Source organism: Uranotaenia lowii, unplaced genomic scaffold (assembly GCF_029784155.1).
Source record: "Uranotaenia lowii strain MFRU-FL unplaced genomic scaffold, ASM2978415v1 HiC_scaffold_5, whole genome shotgun sequence".
Taxonomy (NCBI): Eukaryota; Metazoa; Arthropoda; class Insecta; order Diptera; family Culicidae; genus Uranotaenia; species Uranotaenia lowii.
Window position 1 is genome coordinate 209,511 of NW_026598422.1, and position 16,594 is coordinate 226,104.

The window sequence follows — 16,594 nt, forward strand, 5'->3', positions numbered from 1 at the left end:
TTTCTTCTGATCTTCTATCCGTCTTTCATTTCAACTCTTTAACCCTCACCGATAAAGCCGCAAATTCATTTCAGAAAATTATTTCATAACATTATAATGGTAACTTCGGTTCAGAGATAGTTTGTTTTCGATAACTTCAAAAACGTATAAGTGGAACTTTTAACGTTTAAGAACAAGTACTCAGAAAGGTGTGATTTTATGAAGCACACATACAATTGAAAACATGCAAAGTGAGTTTTGAACATGGTTCAACAAGATTCGAAAGTCTTTTTTGAAAATTTCTAAGTAACTAAAACTTGAATATACCATTGTACAGGGAGATCGTCCAACTTGAAAAGTGGAATGATTTCCCAAAGAGATTTTTATTAAATGGGGGATGTGAAAGTTAAAAAAAAACAGTTTTATCAGCTGGAGATATCAGGTAAGTGCTATTCAAGCTTCCTTAGAAATGGTGGGTAAAAAAAATGTTTGTTATGACAGGATGAACAAGGACACAAGGGAAATAGTATTAAATTTCTTTAAACACAAACAATTTTTTTAAAAAAATTACGAGCACGAGAAAAACAATAAATAATCTCAATCAAAACATAAAAAAGACTAACAAAACTATATAGCTAACATGGCCTAAAATTGGCTAAATTTCTTATATCTAATGAGGAACACAAAGCTTCCAAAATTTCGAAAAGTCCAACGAGTCATTTTGATATATATTTTTTGCGAACCCGAGCAACGCCGGGTAAAATCAGCTAGTTTTTAATAAAAGAAAACAAAGTTTCTATTTTTCGACCTTTCCAGGACCCATTATTTTGATGGCGACAACATATTCAGAGTTTAAAGTTTAATAGTATTTAACATGCGCATGAAAATTTATACTCATTTTATTTGTTTTTATTGATTTCAATAAACCTTTTTTTGATCTTTCATTTTTTTTTCTCTCCATGTTAAGTTCAAAGTTGCAACTTTAAAGCTAAATATCAATGCGCAACATTAATTTTATTTGCTTTGTGCTATCGAAATTTTCAACAAATCTTGAAATTCCATATTTTTATTTTTTTGTCAGATTCTTTTTGATCATTCAAGAATTCATCTCGTAATTCTTTTATTTTGATAACTTAAAGAATTTAATTATGAAAAATGATTTTATACCTAGTTGTGATCACTACTCCCCTCTTGAAATATTTTTTTTTCTTTTTTTGTATCATACTTAATTAAATCTACTAAATCATGTGATTTGAAAAAAATCTCCCACGAAAGGCCCGTGCAAATGACACGTCCATGGGTGGGAGGGGGGAGGGATGGAATAAATCAGAAAATTGGTTTCTAAAACCATTTTTTTACTCATAACCATCACACAAACAAAACATTTTACTTAAGTTTACGTTTGTTACGAAACATCAGTAAACGAATGCGAATTTATATTTCTAACAAAACCAGAATTTGAAGCTCCAGACATTACAATTCGTTCGCAGAATTAGAATACATCAAGTATAACATCAGATTTAGAAAGAGATTAAAACCGAATTCTAAAAAAAATCTTACCAATCAGAGATTAACTAAAATTTAAAATTGTTTAACAAAATGAAAAAAATCGTAAATTTTATCATATTTATTTATATTTCTTTTAATCATTTTCAATTGAAGGGTTGATTGATATACTTATCTGTATTATCTTAAACAAATAAAACTAAAATTCTTTTTTCTATTATTTTTTAACTGGTACGAAAATGATAATCAACAAAATATGGAATTCCAAGTTTTGTTGTAAATATAAAAAGCTCAAAGACAATTTTAATTAAATTTACATTGCACATTAATATTAAACTCTTAAGTTGCAACTTCGAATCATTTTTGTACTTTTCATGAATTAAATAAAAAATCATGATCAATTCAAAAATATAACTAAAATTAATTAATATAAGTTAAACGTTCATAAATTTTCAAGCACAGTTATAGTTTGAAATTTCAGGCTCTGAATATTATGTATTTTATAAATTAAGGTTTATATTTTTCCAAGTTTACTGAATTTCGAGACAACAAAAATTTAAAGATGAAAAACAAATACAAACTTTTTATAGATATTTATTTGAAAAATTATTTGTTCGATAATAAAATTCGGTTAAATTATTAAAAAAATTAAAAAAAAAAAATCATCAATAAAATTTGGTAAATTTATTTGAAAATTCAAATTAAATGTTTTAAATTTCTCGGGCTTATCAGTAAAATGAGTGCTCTTTTTGGAAGAACATTTCTAGGTTATGACAATATTTTTTATCTATGAGCAACTTGTGATTAAAATGCTGCTCACCAAATTTTACTCGCTCATATTCGATATCCTTTCATTTCTTCTAACTTTCTATCCGCCTATAACTTTCATAATTATGAAATTTTCCTACTAAATCAACGTAACTTTTACAGGTAATGTCGATAAATTAAATTCGAAACGTGATTTTGTCACAGTGACTTCAAAAAATTTTCTAAAATATGAAGATTAAAAACATAAATTTTAAGATTTTCTTTTTTAAAAACTTCCTGACAATTTCAAAAACTTATTAAAGCATTCATTTGATAACTCAAAAGTCAGATGATTGATTTAGTAGATATTGGTATCCTGAAATTGAATATTTTGTAAGTTCTATCAGCTCTCGTTTTGGTGATATGGAAACTCCAAGTTTAAAAAATGAATCAGTTTTGAGTAAAATCATTCATTTATAGCTGATGAGCTCAAAAATCCACATGAAACAATAAAAGTGTTTCTAAATTTGTTTACTAAACTTTACTCAATCATGAAAAAATAATGTGATAGTGATGATGATGAAGATTGATTTAAAAAAAATTAATTCTACAGTTTAAAAAAAATTTCGAATGACAAGTATTTCACGACTGAAGAAAGTTTTTAAAAACGAAAGTTTAGTTTCATTTTACAAATTTGTTGTTATTTGCTAAACGATATGATTTTTGCTTTTTTGAATATCTGAAATTCAATGTATTTAAAACTTCTTTGAAAATTCGTCAAAAGTAAAACAAAACCAATATATAAAACTTCTAAAACTTTTTCACGGTCAAAATTACTTGTGGTCTTGTGGAAAAATGATAAGCACATTGATTTCAAAAATATTTATTTATGTTTAAAAGTTTTGACTGAAAAATGCAGAATATTCTTCAACAATTTTCAACCTATTTTTAAAATTTACTCTTGAATTCATCTTACCCCAGAAAAATGTTAATTTTGCGACCTGTAGTAATTTGTCAAAATCCATTTCAATTTGGGATTTTAGGATTTAGAAACACAAAAACACAAAATAAAATTAAAGCTGAAATTGGTTTCTTGAAGAATATTTCATATCAGCATGAAACTTGTAATTATTATCATTATTTATTTAATTAAGGACATTTTACCAACTTTTGGCATAGGATGAAACTTGTAATGATATAAACGATTCAAATCAATTTTTTAGACAAGGTAGGGTTTATGACACACAGATTGGAGTTTTAGTAAGGTTTATCAAATTGAAAATTTAAATGGAGCATTATAAACAAGTTTCAATTCTTGGACGTCATAGATTACACTAGTTTACAAAATTCAAAAAAAAACGTGAACTTGATTAACTGACAAACATTTTTAATGTAAAATCGGACGCTGAATCCGAAAATGAAATTCAAAAAAATCCCAGTAGAACCGTTTTTGAGTTATGCTCCAAATATGAAATTTCGGAAAAATTAAAAAAGTTCTTGTACTTAGATTGAAAAATCTCGGACGGCATAACAGTAATTTGAAATCCTTCTTTTGTATATTGAAGGAAAATAAATTTTCAATCCATCATCTGAACACTGTTTTCGCGTTTGACCAATAATTTTGTTGATATTAGTGACTTTATAAGAAACAAAAAATAATAAAAAAAACGCATTTTTTAAGAGAAAATTTTGTTTCAACAAAAGTTGTAGACTCGATGGTAGCATTTAAAAAATCTGATTTTTTTTCACTTAAATGTTAATTTAAAACAAAGATTTCAAGTGGTTATTTATCAAAATCGGTTGAAAATTGAAGAAGTTATGGCTACTTTACCATAACTGAAATTTTTGGAGTTTTTCAAAATTGAACGAACCGCAGTACACTTATCATCGTATAGGAAGAATAACACAGGGTAAATCTCTAATTTTTAGGTATTTTGCCCGGAAGGAACGAAAAATACTGGTTTTTCATCAAAAACTTCTTTCATCACTAGTTGGTTGTTTTTTATGGTTAGTTTCCTAAAATCCTAAATTGAGACAAATATTTCATCCGAAGGCAGTCATGGTCAAGACGCGGACGCGAGCAGACGCTTTCAGTGTAGCTCTCCGACAATTTATCGACTATCTCTTTTTATTAAATAACGGAAACTATCTCGGATAGTTAGTGAAAATGGACAAAACGCGTAAAAACACAGTGAAAATCGTATTTGCGACCGCAGCAAAAGTGCCAGCGCATTTGGATGTTCTCAAGTTTTCTATGAACATCTTGAAGTTACCAGCAACATGTGTCCACTCAATTTATAAGGATGAGAACGATCATTGCTTCTTCATCAAGTTTCTTGATGAAATCGGCTTCAATCAGTTTGTGGCAAACATGGCGGAAGAATACGTTTTTAAATATGGTGATGGACAGACTGTTAACGTAAAAATAGAACTAGCAAATCGTATCTTCAGGTATGTTCGTATTTTTAATCTCCCCCCGGAAACCGAAGATAGAGAGATCTCTGCCGTGCTCAGTAAATTCGGAATTATTAGACAACACGTCCGAGAGCGGTACCCTCTGGAATATGGATATGCGGTATTCAGTGGAATAAGAGGAGTCCATATAGAAATCACGAAAGAAATCCCCGCAAACCTCTTCATTGGCCATTTCAAAGCTCGTCTTTATTATGACGGCCTGAAAAACAAATGTTTCCATTGTAACAAAGAAGGTCATATGAAAGCAGACTGTCCGAGACTACAAAACGTTCAAGGCCGTTTGGATAATGCGAGAAATATATCACCGTCAGCATCGCTTGGGAAAGAAGGAACGTATAGGAACATTGTTGCCGCCGCCGTTGCTAATAATAATCGTCATGAAACTCAGCCGCCTCTGTCCTTCACTGCCCTACCTGTTAAAAACTCCAGAATCGCTTCGAACCCGAGTACGAGCAGTGAAGATATGCCGAAGGATAAAACGACAATCGAGATGCCAGCATCGTCAACAGATAAAAGCCCCGAGGTGGTAGCGAATACAGACGAACGAGAGGACCCGAATGACGACGCAAACTTCGTGCTCGTTACGAAGAAACGAGATAGGATTCCACAATCAACTTCGGAAAGCAGTCCCGAACCGGATGGTACGACGCGTGGTAGATCGATTTTTAAGAAACCGAACCTTCGCAGCTCTAAGGGATCGCGCTCGCGATCCCGGACGAGATCGCGCCACGGCGACAGGTAGATGGACACGGTAAGCCATGAGTTGGATAATTTCCGAATAAAGATTGTGTTGTTGTTGTTTTTTTTTTTTTGCTTTTTGGAACTGTTAATATGTACTATGTTAAATTTTATGCGTATTGTAAATTTTCTTCCTGAAAGGAGAGTAGGAGAGATGTTCAAAAAAATTTGTTACTATTGCTTTATCGGTCGGTTCGTGGATGAAGTTTTTTAAGGTTTTAAATTCTTTTCTGGAACAGTAATTTGAAAGATGTCATTCATTCGAAAAATAGCCTCTGCAAATTTAAACGCTATAAATTCGGATATCAAAAAGTCGTTGCTAAGAGATTTTATTTGGAATAACGATTTGGACATCATATTTGTGCAGGAGTTGTCTTTCGAAGATTTTTCTTTTGTGCCCACTCATTTTGCCCTCGTCAACATCAGTTTAGATAGAAAAGGAACCGGAATATTATTGCGGAATAATATCGTTTTCTCAAATGTACTGTTTAGCTGTGATGGACGAATATCATCCGTCCGCATTGATTCAATAAATTTTGTCAATGTCTATGCACATTCTGGGAGTAACTACAAAAAGGAGAGAGATAATTTATTTCAACGAGATGTTGTCAATCATTTAGCTTTTGGTTTAGAAAACGTGGTAATCGGTGATTTTAACTGCATTTTGAATCCTGAAGATATGACAGGAACTATTAAAAATTATTGCAATGGACTTTTGAATCTCATTAATAGCTATCGTTTCAAAGATGTTGAAAAAGAAATTTTGAAGTCTAGGGTTAACTACACTTTTGTTCGAGGATTGGTAAAATCCCGTTTAGATCGCGCATACGCTTCTGATATGATGATAAAAAATATGACTGACTTTAAAACTATACCACTAGCTTTTTCGGATCATTATAGCATAACCTTTAAACTTAAAATTTTTGATCAATCAAGTATAGTTTATACCGGTCGAGGTTACTGGAAATTAAACTCGTATTTTTTTAAAGACGATGAACTTTCGAATCAATTTATAACACTTATTTCAAACCTTAAACAAAGAAACTCATATTTAAATTTCAACTTTTGGTGGAATAATGATTTTAAAAATAACGTTAAAAAATTTTTTAGAAATGCAAGTTACCAGAGAAATCTACAAATAACACGTGAAAAATCTTTTTACTATAAATGCCTGTTTGAATTGATGGAAAAACAAAAGTCGAATGAAATAGTAAACGAAGAAATAGCCATCGTTAAAAGCAAACTAATGGAAATTGAGCAGCAAAATTTGGAATTTTACAGACACAATTTTAAGCCATCATCCTTATTGGAAGATGAGAAAATGAGTTTATACCAAATTTCAACTAAACTGAAACAAATAACTTCTTCGAAACTAATATCTCTTCGTATTGATGAACGTTTAGTTACAGATACAGTTTCTTTAAAAACAACAATTGAAGATTACTTTACAAATATTTTCCAAAAATCTGATACCAATTCGAATAACGATAATGAAATCCTCTCTTATTTGAACAAAAGACTTAATAGAGAAGAAAAGCAAAACCTTGTATGTAAGACCTATAGAAATAGATGAAATATATAACGTGCTCAATAATGCCTCTAAAAATACCGCTCCTGGACCTGATGGCCTTAGTTATAGTTTCTTTAAAGAATATTTTAACATTCTTAAAAATGATATGGTGAAATTGTATAATATGTATCTTACCAGTAATGAATACCCACCTGGATTATTTACCGCAGGAATTATTGCTTTGTTACCGAAAAAAGGTAATTGTCATGAGTTAAAAAATCGAAGACCCATCAGTATGCTTAACACTGATTACAAAATTTTTACAAAAATCCTTTGGATAAGATTACAACCGCTCTTAAGCAAGTTGATAGGTCCAGGTCAAACAGCAAGCCTTATAGAAAGCTCTTGTATACAAAATCTAAAAGCGATCAGAAATATTTTATTACAATCCCAACGATCAAAAAGTTTCAAGTGTTTGCTTTTAAGTTAAGATCTTGAAAAAGCTTTCGATCGCGTCGATCATTGTTTTTTATGGCGGATTCTAGAAAAATTTGACTTTCCTATTCAGTTTATCAATTGTATCCAGCGACTTGAATTGAATGCCACACCAAAAGTACTTTTCAACGGATTTCTAACAGATGCTATTCCAATTAAATCTTCAGTTAGACAAGGATGTCCTTTGAGCATGGCGCTCTTTTGCTTGTACATAGAACCCCTAATAAGAATGTTACATGAGTCTATTAAAGGATGTTTAATAGATAATTGCTTTGTAAAAGTTATGGCTTACGCTGATGACATTACGCTGTTCATCCGGAATAATTTAGAATTTGATAAAGCTTTAGAACACATAAACTATTTCAGCATATATGCTAAGATAAAAATAAATATTAATAAATCACAATTCATGCGATTTAAAAACTGTGTTTCAGGACCTCATTTGATCAAAGAAGTAGAAAACATGAAAATACTTGGCGTTTCTGTTAACATAACTTTTCGTAGCACTGTAGAACATTGTTATACAGACTTGTTAAAAAATTTAAATTTCTCGATTTCTCTACACAGTAAACGTAATCTTAATTTAGTACAAAAAATTTTTATTTTAAATACTTATATTTTATCAAAAATTTGGTATGTCGCTCAAATATTTCCACCAGAAAATAAACACATTGCAAGAATCAGACAAATGTGCTGTAATTTTATTTGGAAAGGATTCATATACAAAGTTTCGAAACAACAATTATACCTTCCTACTTACAAAGGCGGTTTATCCTTACAGGACGTTGAAATAAAAGCTAAAAGTCTTTTTATAAAAAACATTTTATTTAAAAGTAAATTCTCAGAACCAAGTGATGATGCATTTATGTTAAATCAAATCACTAATCAAAATCTGACAAGAAACGCTCGAGAATGGATATCTGTTGCTTTAACTTTAAAACCTTCTACCCACCTCTTTACATCAAAATTATTTTATGATCATTTTTTAAATGAGATGAATATAATTCCGCGAGTTGTAAATGAGTTTCCCAATATGATGTGGACTAATATGTATGATAATTTTGCGAAAAACTGCATATCTAGTGAAGGCAAAACTGTACTTTTTAAGGTGTTCAATGACTTAGTCCCAACTAATAGTAAATTATTCAGTCATAAAATAGGAAGAATTAGTTCCCCGAAATGTCTTTGTGGTGATTTAGACTCAATCAAGCATAGAATAAACCAATCTCAACCAGCCAAAGTCATTTGGAATTTCATATCAGACATCATCCGAAATCGAATGAAAATTTACATAATGGATCCAGAAGTCTTGATATCATCTGTTATTGGAGAAAAAAATTGCAAGCTGAAGGCTGCCCTGTGGTTAGTAGTAGAAGCGATGTGTTTTAATTTAAATAACCATAGTAGAAATGACATCAATCGAATACGAGATTTCCAGAAACGAATTCGCGAAAAACGTTGGAACAGTAGAGTTATCTTTGAAAAACATTTCAAAAATTTTGTGAACATCTGTTGAAATAGCTTATCAAAAAGGACAGGGTTTGTTTTTTTTTTTGTCTTTTGCAATATTTGTTATTGTTACATACGTGCATACATATTAAATGTAGAGATTTGTATAAATGTAGGTAGATAATAGTTTAAGTTTTGTTTGTAATAAAAGGATTCAAATAAACGGAAAAAAAGGAAAAAAAAAAGACTGTAACTCGATTGGATTTGAAACAGAAAAGTTATTGCGGTTCAAAGATTGTATTTCGGTCGAAAATTCTCGTGGAAAACTCAATGCGTAAAAAGTACTCATTGCGTGTTGGACAAAATTTGAGGCCTTTGAACTGCAATAACTTTTTTACTTCAAGTCCAATCGTGTTGCAGTCTTGGGGTGAAATGTTTGTCTCAATTTAGACTTTAAGAAAATCAAAAATAAAAAACAACCAGCTAGTGATGAAATAAGTTATTGATGAAAAACCAGTATTTTTCGTTCCTTCCGGGCAAAATACCTCAAAACTTTATTCACATTTGAGACTCAAGCAACCCTTCCCTATGGTCAGATCTTCCTGAAACTTGGCATGTGACCTTCTGATAAGCTAATAAATAATTTTGACTTGGAGCGAGTGAGATTTACCCTGTGTTATTCTTCCTATACTATGATAAGTGTACTGCGGTTCGTTCAATTTTGAAAAACTACAAAAAATACTATTATGGTAAAGTAGCCATAACTTCTTCAATTTTCAACCGATTTTGATAAATAACCACTTGAAATCTTTGTTTTAAATTAACATTTAAGAAAAAAAATCAAATTTTTTAAATGCTACCATCGAGTCTACAACTTTCGTTAAAACAAAATTTTCTCTAAAAAATGCGTTTTTTTATTATTTTTTATTTCTCTAAAGTCACTTATATCAACAAAATTGTTGGTCAAACGCGAAAACAGTGTTCAGATGATCGATTGGAAATTTATTTTCCTTCAATATACAAAAGAGGGATTTCAAATTACTGTTATGCCGTCCGAGATTTTTAAATCTAAGTACAAGAACTTTTTTAATTTTTCCGAAATTTCATATTTGGAGAATAACTCAAAAACGGTTCTACTGAAATTTTTTTGAATTTCATTTTCGGATTCAGCGCCTGATTTCACATTAGAAATGACCTCCAGTTTATTGAGTTCAAAAATGCTGTAAACTAGTGTAATTTTTTCAATTTCAATTTTTTTTAAATTTATGATTAATTTCTTTCCTGATCTGAAATTTGTTTTAGAATTCGGATTTAATTTCTTTTTTTTTTTGTTAATTCGAGTTAAAATTAAAGTATTTTATTTCTAAGATGATTACGTCCGAAGCTTAAAATTCTGGTTTTCTTGGAATTTTTAATTCGTTTTCGTTTTATGGGGTTTCGGAAATATTTGTGTCTAATTTGTAAACTTGGTTGCTTGAATTTTTTCTTCAATATATTTTTTTAAAGTTTATTTATTTATTTATTTATTTATTGATCTTTATTCATGTAACATAAGATCTCAGATCTTTTAATGCGTTACAATATGGTAGATTCACTTGTATAAACTACAAACAAAGTTTCTAAAAGTGTGCCGTTTTTAAATATATAAATACATATCTATTTTTCTCTTAACCTCTTGAACTGTTCAGTTTTGCCAACAAACTCTCTCTGAATCCCTTTTTATGCTTAAGATTTTTAATTTCAAAGGGTAATTGGTTCCAGTAAACGATACCTCTCACAACAAACGAGTTACTATAGTAAGATGAGCTATGGTATGGGACAATGTAACTGTTAGTACGTAAACTTCGAAGCGGGACGAGCATTGAGTATAAATAAGACGGTTTTTTACAGTTAATAATATTATGCATTACTATGCACGATCGATAGACGAAAAAATTTTTAAATTCACAACCAAGAAGAAATTTCTGAAGATGCGTTACCCTAGAATATCGTGACAGTCTGAAAACGTACCGAACACAGGCGTTCAATGCAACTTTAAGTCGGTCGAGAAATAATATTTGAATATTGGAAGCAATAAATCCACCGTACATAAAATGAGGGAGAATGAAAGTTTTAAACAGCTTTATCTTGGTTGAAATATCTAAGTGTCGCGTGTTGATATTTAGAAGTTTTAAGGATGCATATATTTTTGAACACTGATATCTGATGTGCATGCCCCAATTGAGGTTATTATCAAAAATTACACCCAAGCTATTGATTTTATCTACAAATTCTAGTTTTTCATTATTTAAGAATAATTGGGGAGGTGTAAGAGCATATTTGAGACGAGAAATAAATAGAACTTGAGTTTTAGAAGTATTTATTGGTAAACTATTAGTATTCGATCAGCGATGAATTTCGAATAAATCATTGTTTACTCTACTTGCAACTTCAATAGGGTCAAAGTTGCCGTAGCTGCAAAAATATAATTGAACATCGTCAGCGAAAAGATGAGGGGTACAATATTTCAAAACATTTGGTAAATTGTTGATAAATAAAGAAAATAAAATAGTCCCTAAAACGGAGCACTGTGGAACGCCTGACTTGATGTTCTCAAAGCCCGATAAAGAACCATCTACAAATACCACCTGCTTCCTTAGAATGAGATATGATTTAATTAAATTAGCAGCTGATGTGCCGAACGAAAAATCACTTATAAGTTTGTTAAACAACTTTGCATGCGACGCTCGGTCGAAAGCTTTAGCAAAATCAATTAATAGTAAAACTACAACTCCCTTTCTATCAATACATTTAGCTATGTCGTCGTGTACTTTAATCAGAGCCGTTTTGTATGATAGTCATTAGTAATAAAATGGTTTTATGAATCTTTTTTTTTGTTTACTGGGTATTTTTGGTATTGTTATTATTTCTAGCTAAATTTGAATTTTCAAACCCCTCCCCCCTTCCCCCATGGACGGAACCTTCGCATGGTCCTGGAAGATAGAATCAAGTATCCCCATTTTTCCCCTACTTATTATTTTTTTTAAAGAAAGAATTGGCAATTTAGCGCCATCTTTTGAAACATTTGAAGTGATCGTAAAAAACAGACACAATAGAGTTTTGGGAATCAAAATCTGCAAATTTTATTGGTTGTTTGTTACTCTATTTTAAATATTATGTTACTTTGTAAAATAATTTTTTTATGTCTTTGAGAACTCATATCAACTATACAAAGAGTGAATCCAATGACGCAAATGCCACAAGTGTCACTAATAAAACTTAGTAATAATTAATGAGTGAACATTTCCATAATTTATTCATGCCATCTGTGTTATCATTCAAAACAATGGTTGATTGTTCTAAGTTTATCATTTATTGTTTTTATTTGTTTAAGTTACTTTTAAAACAATAAAGAGATAATTCATGCTTCTGTTTGTACAAGTTTTTGAAAGACAAACCCCCTCACACATAATTCATAGTGATTAAGTAAGCCAACATTCACAAGGGCCATTATAGTCTGTCAATCAAAGTAATGCAGCATCATTTTCAAACCAGATTAACCAACAGCTGAACACAGCTTAGAGTGGTATAAAAAGGTTTGCTCGATACAGTGAGAGTACGTTTTGAAACTGATTCTTCAAACTATCAAGTTATAACCTAAAAATGCAGCTTGTGACAATCCTTGTAGTTGTTCTGGGGACCATCGTTGGATTTGCCTCCGCAGGAAAGGGTTCACGCTGTCCAGAAGATGGATCATTTGCTCTCACCAGTCATCCATCGGAATGTAACAAATTTATTGCGTGCGATCCACCCTCCCATGGAACGGAAATGACCTGCCCTCAAGGTTTGTGGTTCAACGGTGAAACTAAGAGTTGCGACTTTAAGGAAGATTCAGGATGTACTAAGTTCAGATGGATTTGTGAACATCTTGATGATTGATGGGCAATTTTATAAATACAATCCGTCAGAAACGAATCATCGCGAGGAAATATCTTCTTCAAAATTTTACTTCCAACCTTGTGACAAAAGAAATACGAATGATTGAATAACAGAGCATACTTCAACTTTTTTTGAATCTTAAAAAAATCTGATGACATGAATTCTGTGGAAAATTTCAGAGTCTTCAAAACATTATTTTCCTATTTCGCAATTGCCTCGGTCTACATTTGAAAACAGTACTGCTATACCTCAGTTGAAAGTCAGTTGCCTCCTGGGCCGATGTCCTCGAGTTCAAGCCCAAGAGTCGAACACAATTGTACCGAATATGGTAATTTTATTTTGGCTTTTTCGGTTTTGAATGTAGATCAAACAACGATGGTTTTTGAAATTCCCAACGTTTCGACCAGTTTTGTTGATCTTTTTCAAGGGATTTTGCTGTCTGTTGTTTTTGTCGATTTAGTTTTAGTCCAACGGCTAGGAGTCCATTCATTGCTGCTCGTATATTTCGACGGATGGAACGAAAAAGTTTTAATGCGTATCACTATGGTCACACTGTTAACGTTCGGTTTGAATTAAGATGGAGTGTGTCACACTCCATCTTAATTCAAACCGAACGTTTACGAAGTGTTGTTGATGAATAATGTCTAGGGAATATATTTTAGTTACACTAAGAGGTTTTCAAAACTATAAATTTTATAAATATTGGTTGGGGAACAAGAGAGATACACTGGTTTTAGTCAGGAGTTTGAAAATTTGACACTCCAGAGACTCTAACAGGTAAAAATTTCTGGGACTAATAAAGGTTAATTTTCGAGTTTTTCAAAAAAAAAATGTATTCGAATTCCCCCTGCACTCTTCCTCTACCCAAAACGGAAAGAGAGAGGAGTCTCAAATGATCATGAAAAAATTTATCGTATCCAAATAGTCTCCCATGCCTAATTTGGTATCATTTGCTCGATTAATTCTCAAGTTACGCAAAACCTCCTTCCCCGCTTCTCATATCCCTACTAGAAAGAGGGAGGGGTACTAAATCATTTTAAAAACATTTCCCGATTCCAAATATGCAACTCCCATGCCAATTCTAGTTTCATTTGCTTCATTTCCTTTTTATATAGATAGATTAATGAATTTAAAATGAATTACATTGGTAATGGATTTGATTTGAATTCTGAATTTGTTACTCTAAAAATTTTTTTTGTGTATATATCTATCTTTATTTTGTGAATATCTTTAATAGAGAATTTGGAATTGGTTATAAAGTATTTAAAAATTTGTTTTGCTAATCATCGACTTCATTTCGATTGATTGATTAACAGAATAAAAAAATTTGCACAAGAATCCCTGGGGATACTTGATTCCTTCGCTATATCTCGAAACAGGAATGTCATACAAATATCAAATGTTCTAGAAAAATGTACCAAAATAGAACAAAATAACAATGCTGTTATCTCAACAAATTAAAAAAAAATGTTGGGATATTTAACTTTGTTTGAAAAATTTAAAAAAATGTGATTTTCATATCTTTTTTTTTACCAGTTTAAAGTGTTTCTCACATGAAAAAAATGTATCAACAAATTTATTCCAATGTGTCAATCGTTAGAGTATAAATCAAACATCATAATGCTTTATTTTCAAAGCAATAGTAATCTCTATTTTTTTTTAAAGAAGAAGTTTTCCAAAATGTATATTATAGGTATAATCACTAGATCACTAGAGTTCAAAAAGATTTTTTTTCTTCTGAATGGATTGTGATAATTGGTTATCATGAAATTACTCATATCTGTCCCATAACTAGTTTTTATCCAGTAATTTTCTGTTTAAAAGGACTAAAAATACTGTATTAATCTAAAATCTTGAAAATTGCGCCTTAAAAAATGCAATGATTTAAGGGAAGTAGACAAACTTTTAGGATTCTCTTTGTCTGATACTTACAAACTGTGAAATGAGAACTAATTTGACAAAAAATAGCCAACGGACCTTTTATATTCGCATTTTACTAGATTTTCGCCTAGGGTCAGGCACCCTGAATCAAGAATAAGTCTCCTTAAGTAAAGGATAATGTCTCTCTTAACCGAAAAAATATCCTAATTTTTTAAGTTAAACGAAAATGCTTCTGGTTAATTTTACGAGTTTATGTACGAATTGCTTTGCCTTTATTTTCTATACCATGAATAACTTGAAATTTAGTGAAATGTTTTATTTGAAAACTCTTCTATAAATATTAAGTAAATTGACTAAATTAAATCATTTAGGCCACGAATTTTCATTTAGCTTATAAAAATATGTAAATAACAAAGTTTTACGATAAAACGTATTAGATATTGTTCAATCTTTTTCGTTTTAAAAGTTTTGTGATTAAACCCGTATAATAAGTTTTCAAATTTTTATAATTTTCTAAAACAAAATTTTATTTGTCTTTTCTGAAATTTTTGTAATTTTCTTACGATTTGTAATTTTCTTAATTTTTGTTATTTTTGTTCATCTTGAAGTTTTTGATAATCTTGAATTTTTTGTAATTTTTGTAATTTTGTCGTTTTTGTCATTTTTGTCATTTTTGTCATTTTTGTCATTTTTGTCATTTTTGTCATTTTTGTCATTTTTGTCATTTTTGTCATTTTTGTCATTTTTGTCATTTTTGTCATTTTTGTCATTTTTGTCATTTTTGTCATTTTTGTCATTTTTTTCATTTTTGTCATTTTTGTCATTTTTGTCGTTTTTGTCATTTTTTTCATTTTTGTCATTTTTGTCATTTTTGTCATTTTTGTCATTTTTGTCATTTTTGTCATTTTTGTCATTTTTGTCATTTTTGTCATTTTTGTCATTTTTGTCATTTTTGTCATTTTTGTCATTTTTGTCATTTTTGTCATTTTTGTCATTTTTGTCATTTTTGTCAATTTTGTCATTTTTGTCATTTTTGTCATTTTTGTCATTTTTGTCATTTTTGTCATTTTTGTCATTTTTGTCATTTTTATCATTTTTATCATTTTTATCATTTTTGTCATTTTTGTCATATTTGTCTTTTTTGTCATTTTTGTCATTTTTGTCATTTTTGTCATTTTTCTCATTTTTGTCATTTTTGTCATTTTTGTCATTTTTGTCATTTTTGTCATTTTTGTCATTTTTGTCATTTTTGTCATTTTTGTCATTTTTGTCATTTTTGTCATTTTTGTCATTTTTGTCATTTTTGTCATTTTTGTCATTTTTGTCATTTTTGTCATTTTTGTCATTTTTGTCATTTTTGTCATTTTTGTCATTTTTGTCATTTTTGTAATTTTTGTCATTTTTGTCATTTTTGTCATTTTTGTCATTTTTGTCATTTTTGTCATTTTTGTCATTTTTGTCATTTTTGTCATTTTTGTCATTTTTGTCATTTTTGTCATTTTTGTCATTTTTGTCATTTTTGTCATTTTTGTCATTTTTGTCATTTTTGTCAATTTTGTCATTTTTGTCATTTTTGTCATTTTTGTCATTTTTGTCATTTTTGTCATTTTTGTCATTTTTGTCATTTTTATCATTTTTATCATTTTTGTCATTTTTGTCATTTTTGTCATTTTTGTCATTTTTGTCATTTATGTCATTTTTGTCATTTTTGTCATTTTTGTCATTTTTGTCATTTTTGTCATTTTTGTCATATTTGTCATTTTTGTCATTTTTGTCATTTTTGTCATTTTTGTCATTTTTGTCATTTTTGTCATTTTTGTCATTTTTGTCATTTTTGTCATTTTTGTCATTTTTGTCATTTTTGTCATTTTTTGTCATTTTTGTCATTTTTGTCAT